At 55.3% G+C, this 7,500-nt stretch overlaps 3 non-coding genes across 3 annotated transcripts in view; all 3 read left to right on the top strand.

Moving 5' to 3' along the window:
- The first annotated feature begins 3,346 nt into the window (after positions 1-3,346).
- LOC126323166 (small subunit ribosomal RNA) lies at positions 3,347-5,239 on the top strand. The gene has a single exon (XR_007559359.1). It is a non-coding gene; the product is annotated as a small subunit ribosomal RNA (ribosomal RNA).
- A 369-nt stretch (positions 5,240-5,608) lies between these two features.
- Positions 5,609-5,763, top strand: LOC126323159 (5.8S ribosomal RNA). Its single transcript, XR_007559352.1, has one exon. It is a non-coding gene; the product is annotated as a 5.8S ribosomal RNA (ribosomal RNA).
- Positions 5,764-5,951: 188 nt separating this feature from the next.
- The window catches only part of LOC126323161 (large subunit ribosomal RNA), a 4,222-nt gene continuing 2,673 nt past the window's right edge, over positions 5,952-7,500 (top strand). The window contains exon 1 of the ribosomal RNA XR_007559354.1: positions 5,952-7,500. This exon is cut by the window's right edge and continues 2,673 nt beyond it. This is a non-coding gene — a ribosomal RNA (large subunit ribosomal RNA).

The raw sequence follows: 7,500 nt of genomic DNA, 5'->3' as shown, positions 1-7,500 counted from the left end.
CTTAACCTAACTCAATTTGTCCCTTAACCTAACTCAATTTGTCCCTTAACCTAACTCAATTTGTCCCTTAACCTAACTCAATTTGTCCCTTAACCTAACTCAATTTGTCCCTTAACCTAACTCAATTTGTCCCTTAACCTAACTCAATTTGTCCCTTAACCTAACTCAATTTGTCCCTTAACCTAACTCAATTTGTCCCTTAACCTAACTCAATTTGTCCCTTAACCTAACTCAATTTGTCCCTTAACCTAACTCAATTTGTCCCTTAACCTAACTCAATTTGTCCCTTAACCTAACTCAATTTGTCCCTTAACCTAACCCACGTTGTCCCTTAACCTAACCCACGTTGTCCCTTAACCTAACCCACGTTGTCCCTTAACCTAACCCACGTTGTCCCTTAACCTAACCCACGTTGTCCCTTAACCTAACCCACGTTGTCCCTTAACGTAACCCACGTTGTCCCTTAACGTAACCCACGTTGTCCCTTAACGTAACCCACGTTGTCCCTTAACGTAACCCACGTTGTCCCTTAACGTAACCCACGTTGTCCCTTAACGTAACCCACGTTGTCCCTTAACCTAACCCACGTTGTCCCTTAACCTAACCCACGTTGTCCCTTAACCTAACCCACGTTGTCCCTTAACCTAACCCACGTTGTCCCTTAACCTAACCCACGTTGTCCCTTAACCTAACCCACGTTGTCCCTTAACCTAACCCACGTTGTCCCTTAACCTAACCCACGTTGTCCCTTAACCTAACCCACGTTGTCCCTTAACCTAACCCACGTTGTCCCTTAACCTAACCCACGTTGTCCCTTAACCTAACCCACGTTGTCCCTTAACCTAACCCACGTTGTCCCTTAACCTAACCCACGTTGTCCCTTAACCTAACCCACGTTGTCCCTTAACCTAACCCACGTTGTCCCTTAACCTAACCCACGTTGTCCCTTAACCTAACCCACGTTGTCCCTTAACGTAACCCACGTTGTCCCTTAACGTAACCCACGTTGTCCCTTAACGTAACCCACGTTGTCCCTTAACGTAACCCACGTTGTCCCTTAACGTAACCCACGTTGTCCCTTAACCTAACCCACGTTGTCCCTTAACCTAACCCACGTTGTCCCTTAACCTAACCCACGTTGTCCCTTAACCTAACCCACGTTGTCCCTTAACCTAACCCACGTTGTCCCTTAACCTAACCCACGTTGTCCCTTAACCTAACCCACGTTGTCCCTTAACCTAACCCACGTTGTCCCTTAACCTAACCCACGTTGTCCCTTAACCTAACCCACGTTGTCCCTTAACCTAACCCACGTTGTCCCTTAACCTAACCCACGTTGTCCCTTAACCTAACCCACGTTGTCCCTTAACCTAACCCACGTTGTCCCTTAACCTAACCCACGTTGTCCCTTAACCTAACCCACGTTGTCCCTTAACCTAACCCACGTTGTCCCTTAACCTAACCCACGTTGTCCCTTAACCTAACCCACGTTGTCCCTTAACCTAACCCACGTTGTCCCTTAACCTAACCCACGTTGTCCCTTTGCCTAACATAGTTCACTGCTCGGAATCTCTGGTGTCGTTGTTATCCTCATGTAGATGTCTTGCGAGTGTTGCTTACTTTCCACATATTCCCGCTATCCACTGTCAATTGTACTGCAATAGGACTATATCGCCCCCCCCCCCCCCTCTGCCCCTCTCTTTGTGTCTCCGTCCTCTCAAGCTGGTCGGTCTGGCGTTTGAGTGTTAAATGAGCCTCGCAGCTGTTCAGTTGCGTTCAGATGTCGACGCCCTCAGTGTACGTCGTGGTATGGTCTGTGTCCATTGTCCGCTGATGTCGTACGCGTAACCCACACGCTGTACCGATCATCGGTAGTTACGTACAGAGTGAAGTAGTGTGATACGTGTGACCGTACGCTGGCTGTGCCCAACGGTGTCGAATCTCAATTTCCATATGTTGTGCTCGATGCTACTTGTCTCGTCTCCCAATAACAGCTAGGTTGCACTGTGGTACGCCGTAGAGGCGTGTGGGAGGAACGTACGAACGCATTGTATGTCACCCTGGGTCGCTGGGGGTGGTGGTGCGGTGAGTCAGGTCAGGTCAGCGTGAGCCGTGTGATGTAGTGACGCGTGTATTCCGACTTTGTCGTATTGCCTCACACAAAGTGCTACCCTGGTGGACCGCGTTCCATATCTGGGACATGCCGCAGATGCCGGTTGACAGTGGATCGCGGAAGGGACATCGCATACGTGCGCGGGCCACCTTCCACGTGTTCTCTTCTGCACATGTCGCAGTGTGTATGTGGTCTGATGTAGCGTGTCGTGACACATGACATCCTGGCATGCAAGAATTGTTGAATTCGCAAATGTAGGTGGACATCTACGTTTACTGCCCAAGATACGCAAATGAACTGGAAATCCGTTGTTGAGCGGTTGTTCACGCTGGAGGTGAATCTGTGATGGCGACGATCGGTACAGCTATTAACCGGTTGTTTCAGCGGTACCCGCCACATCCACACACGTGACTAGGCCCATGTGGGTATGAAGCGATACGCGGCGGTGGCTTGGTGGGACTGTTCCCGGCCGGTGAAGGGGGGCCGCCCGGCGTGTTGGCCGCGCGCTGCGTGGGCGCACGCGCAACAGGCGGCTGGTGGGGGGCGCCGAGTGGCAGGAGCGCCAGCCGACGGGCTCGGCAGGCGGCGCAGCTACGCTGCGGCGCACCCTGCACGCGGCGCCTGGCGGCCAAAGTTGGTTCAGCCGAGCCCGGTGCGAAGCGCGGTGGACATCTGCAGTGTGCTGGTCTGATTGAGGACTGTGTGCGTTGAGGAAGCGCCGCCGCCTGGCACTCGGCGCCGCGACGCCGTCTGCTGCTCGGTCGCCCCAGCGGTTCTCGCAGGTGGTTTGTATCGCAGTTGTGCGGACGTGTTGGCGCGTGCGCTGTGCTGGGAGAGTTCGCTTCTGCACCCAAGTGGGGCTTTGCCCTTGTGTGGCGCTGGCGTTGGAGCTGCCGGTCACCATAGGTGGCGCGTGTTGTCTCCCGCCGGCAATGCCACGACAGCACGCTCCCGGGCCTCTGTCGGCAGCGGCAAGCTCAGTTGGGAGCAAGGGTGTTCGCACTAAAACCGTCTACTCGCCTAACTCCGGGCGATTGCGCCTCTCTCGAAACCGACCAAGTACCTAGGACGGCGCTGCGCGCCGCCGGGACCTGAGAGGGTTTCGAGGTGTATCGTGCAGGGGAGCTCGGCCTCCTCCTGTTTGCAGAATAATTGAGCGGACGCTTGCGTGTTCGCGCGGGCCCCCGGGACACACTCCCGGGCGGCCGGCTGCTCAGCTCTAGTTGACGCAGCTCCCTGGTTGATCCTGCCAGTAGTCATATGCTTGTCTCAAAGATTAAGCCATGCATGTCTCAGTACAAGCCGCATTAAGGTGAAACCGCGAATGGCTCATTAAATCAGTTATGGTTCCTTAGATCGTACCCACGTTACTTGGATAACTGTGGTAATTCTAGAGCTAATACATGCAAACAGAGTCCCGACCAGAGATGGAAGGGACGCTTTTATTAGATCAAAACCAATCGGATTGGCTTGTCTGGTCCGTTTGCCTTGGTGACTCTGAATAACTTTGGGCTGATCGCACGGTCCTCGTACCGGCGACGCATCTTTCAAATGTCTGCCTTATCAACTGTCGATGGTAGGTTCTGCGCCTACCATGGTTGTAACGGGTAACGGGGAATCAGGGTTCGATTCCGGAGAGGGAGCCTGAGAAACGGCTACCACATCCAAGGAAGGCAGCAGGCGCGCAAATTACCCACTCCCGGCACGGGGAGGTAGTGACGAAAAATAACGATACGGGACTCATCCGAGGCCCCGTAATCGGAATGAGTACACTTTAAATCCTTTAACGAGTATCTATTGGAGGGCAAGTCTGGTGCCAGCAGCCGCGGTAATTCCAGCTCCAATAGCGTATATTAAAGTTGTTGCGGTTAAAAAGCTCGTAGTTGGATTTGTGTCCCACGCTGTTGGTTCACCGCCCGTCGGTGTTTAACTGGCATGTATCGTGGGACGTCCTGCCGGTGGGGCGAGCCGAAGGGGTGCTTTCGCGTCCCGAGGCGGACCCCGTTTAAATCCTACCAGGGTGCTCTTTGTTGAGTGTCTCGGTGGGCCGGCACGTTTACTTTGAACAAATTAGAGTGCTTAAAGCAGGCAAGCCCGCCTGAATACTGTGTGCATGGAATAATGGAATAGGACCTCGGTTCTATTTTGTTGGTTTTCGGAACCCGAGGTAATGATTAATAGGGACAGGCGGGGGCATTCGTATTGCGACGTTAGAGGTGAAATTCTTGGATCGTCGCAAGACGAACAGAAGCGAAAGCATTTGCCAAGTATGTTTTCATTAATCAAGAACGAAAGTTAGAGGTTCGAAGGCGATCAGATACCGCCCTAGTTCTAACCATAAACGATGCCAGCCAGCGATCCGCCGCAGTTCCTCCGATGACTCGGCGGGCAGCCTCCGGGAAACCAAAGCTTTTGGGTTCCGGGGGAAGTATGGTTGCAAAGCTGAAACTTAAAGGAATTGACGGAAGGGCACCACCAGGAGTGGAGCCTGCGGCTTAATTTGACTCAACACGGGAAACCTCACCAGGCCCGGACACCGGAAGGATTGACAGATTGATAGCTCTTTCTTGATTCGGTGGGTGGTGGTGCATGGCCGTTCTTAGTTGGTGGAGCGATTTGTCTGGTTAATTCCGATAACGAACGAGACTCTAGCCTGCTAACTAGTCGCGTGACATCCTTCGTGCTGTCAGCGATTACTTTTCTTCTTAGAGGGACAGGCGGCTTCTAGCCGCACGAGATTGAGCAATAACAGGTCTGTGATGCCCTTAGATGTTCTGGGCCGCACGCGCGCTACACTGAAGGAATCAGCGTGTCTTCCTAGGCCGAAAGGTCGGGGTAACCCGCTGAACCTCCTTCGTGCTAGGGATTGGGGCTTGCAATTGTTCCCCATGAACGAGGAATTCCCAGTAAGCGCGAGTCATAAGCTCGCGTTGATTACGTCCCTGCCCTTTGTACACACCGCCCGTCGCTACTACCGATTGAATGATTTAGTGAGGTCTTCGGACTGGTACGCGGCATCGACTCTGTCGTTGCCGATGCTACCGGAAAGATGACCAAACTTGATCATTTAGAGGAAGTAAAAGTCGTAACAAGGTTTCCGTAGGTGAACCTGCGGAAGGATCATTACCGACTAGACTGCATGTCTTTCGATGTGCGTGTCGTGTCGTGTCGCGCAACACGCTACCTGTACGGCAGTGGCCGTGCGCCGCGTGCGGAACCACGCGTGCCTCTCAAAACTAGCGGAAGTGTTGTTGTTGTTGTGTGGTACGAGCGCTGAAGCTCTGGAGCGGCTGGCCTGCGGTACCTGGCGCCTGGCGCCGGTTTTGAATGACGTTCGCCCGAGTGCCTGTCCGCCCCGGTGTGGAGCCGTACGACGCCCATCGGCTGTGAGGCCGTTGGACACAAAAAAATAGTGGAACAGGGGCCGTCAGACGCCTCAGTCCCGCAAATGCTGCTGTCTTGAAAGAGACAGTGGGAGACTGAAAAGGAAAAGATCACCCAGGACGGTGGATCACTCGGCTCGTGGGTCGATGAAGAACGCAGCAAATTGCGCGTCGACATGTGAACTGCAGGACACATGAACATCGACGTTTCGAACGCACATTGCGGTCCATGGATTCCGTTCCCGGGCCACGTCTGGCTGAGGGTCGGCTACGTATACTGAAGCGCGCGGCGTTTGTCCCGCTTCGGAGACGTGGGAGTGTCGTGGTCGCCTGTGTGGCCGGCCGCGTCTCCTTAAACGTGCGATGCGCGCCCGTCGCCTGGCGGTTCGCATACCGGTACTTTCTCGGTAGCGTGCACAGCCGGCTGGCGGTGTGGCGTGCGACACCTCGTACAACGACCTCAGAGCAGGCGAGACTACCCGCTGAATTTAAGCATATTACTAAGCGGAGGAAAAGAAACTAACAAGGATTCCCCCAGTAGCGGCGAGCGAACAGGGAAGAGTCCAGCACCGAACCCCGCAGGCTGCCGCCTGTCGTGGCATGTGGTGTTTGGGAGGGTCCACTACCCCGACGCCTCGCGCCGAGCCCAAGTCCAACTTGAATGAGGCCACGGCCCGTAGAGGGTGCCAGGCCCGTAGCGGCCGGTGCGAGCGTCGGCGGGACCTCTCCTTCGAGTCGGGTTGCTTGAGAGTGCAGCTCCAAGTGGGTGGTAAACTCCATCTGAGACTAAATATGACCACGAGACCGATAGCGAACAAGTACCGTGAGGGAAAGTTGAAAAGAACTTTGAAGAGAGAGTTCAAAAGTACGTGAAACCGTTCTGGGGTAAACGTGAGAAGTCCGAAAGGTCGAACGGGTGAGATTCACGCCCATCCGGCCACTGGCCCCCGCCCTCGGCAGATGGGGCCGGCCGCCCGCGCGGAGCAATCCGCGGCGGGGTCGTGTCCGGTTGCCTTTCCACTCGCCGCGGGGTGGGGCCGTTCCGGTGTGCGGTGGGCCGCACTTCTCCCCTAGTAGGACGTCGCGACCCGCTGGGTGCCGGCCTACGGCCCGGGTGCGCAGCCTGTCCTTCCGCGGGCCTCGGTTCGCGTCTGTTGGGCAGAGCCCCGGTGTCCTGGCTGGCTGCTCGGCGGTATATCTGGAGGAGTCGATTCGCCCCTTTGGGCGCTCGGGCTCCCGGCAAGCGCGCGCGGTTCTTCCCGGATGACGGACCTACCTGGCCCGGCCCCGGACCCGCGCCGCTGTTGGCTCGGGATGCTCTCGGGCGGAATAATCGCTCCCGTCAGCGGCGCTTCAGCTTTGGACAATTTCACGACCCGTCTTGAAACACGGACCAAGGAGTCTAACATGTGCGCGAGTCATTGGGCTGTACGAAACCTAAAGGCGTAATGAAAGTGAAGGTCTCGCCTTGCGCGGGCCGAGGGAGGATGGGGCTTCCCCGCCCTTCACGGGGCGGCGGCCTCCGCACTCCCGGGGCGTCTCGTCCTCATTGCGAGGTGAGGCGCACCTAGAGCGTACACGTTGGGACCCGAAAGATGGTGAACTATGCCTGGCCAGGACGAAGTCAGGGGAAACCCTGATGGAGGTCCGTAGCGATTCTGACGTGCAAATCGATCGTCGGAGCTGGGTATAGGGGCGAAAGACTAATCGAACCATCTAGTAGCTGGTTCCCTCCGAAGTTTCCCTCAGGATAGCTGGTGCTCGTACGAGTCTCATCCGGTAAAGCGAATGATTAGAGGCCTTGGGGCCGAAACGACCTCAACCTATTCTCAAACTTTAAATGGGTGAGATCTCCGGCTTGCTTGATATGCTGAAGCCGCGAGCAAACGACTCGGATCGGAGTGCCAAGTGGGCCACTTTTGGTAAGCAGAACTGGCGCTGTGGGATGAACCAAACGCCGAGTTAAGGCGCCCGAATCGACGCTCATGGGAAACCATGAAAGGC

This window comes from Schistocerca gregaria, unplaced genomic scaffold (assembly GCF_023897955.1).
Source record: "Schistocerca gregaria isolate iqSchGreg1 unplaced genomic scaffold, iqSchGreg1.2 ptg000852l, whole genome shotgun sequence".
NCBI lineage: Eukaryota > Metazoa > Arthropoda > Insecta > Orthoptera > Acrididae > Schistocerca > Schistocerca gregaria.
Note: the sequence above shows the minus strand (reverse complement) of the source record. Positions and strands in the feature narration are given on the sequence as shown.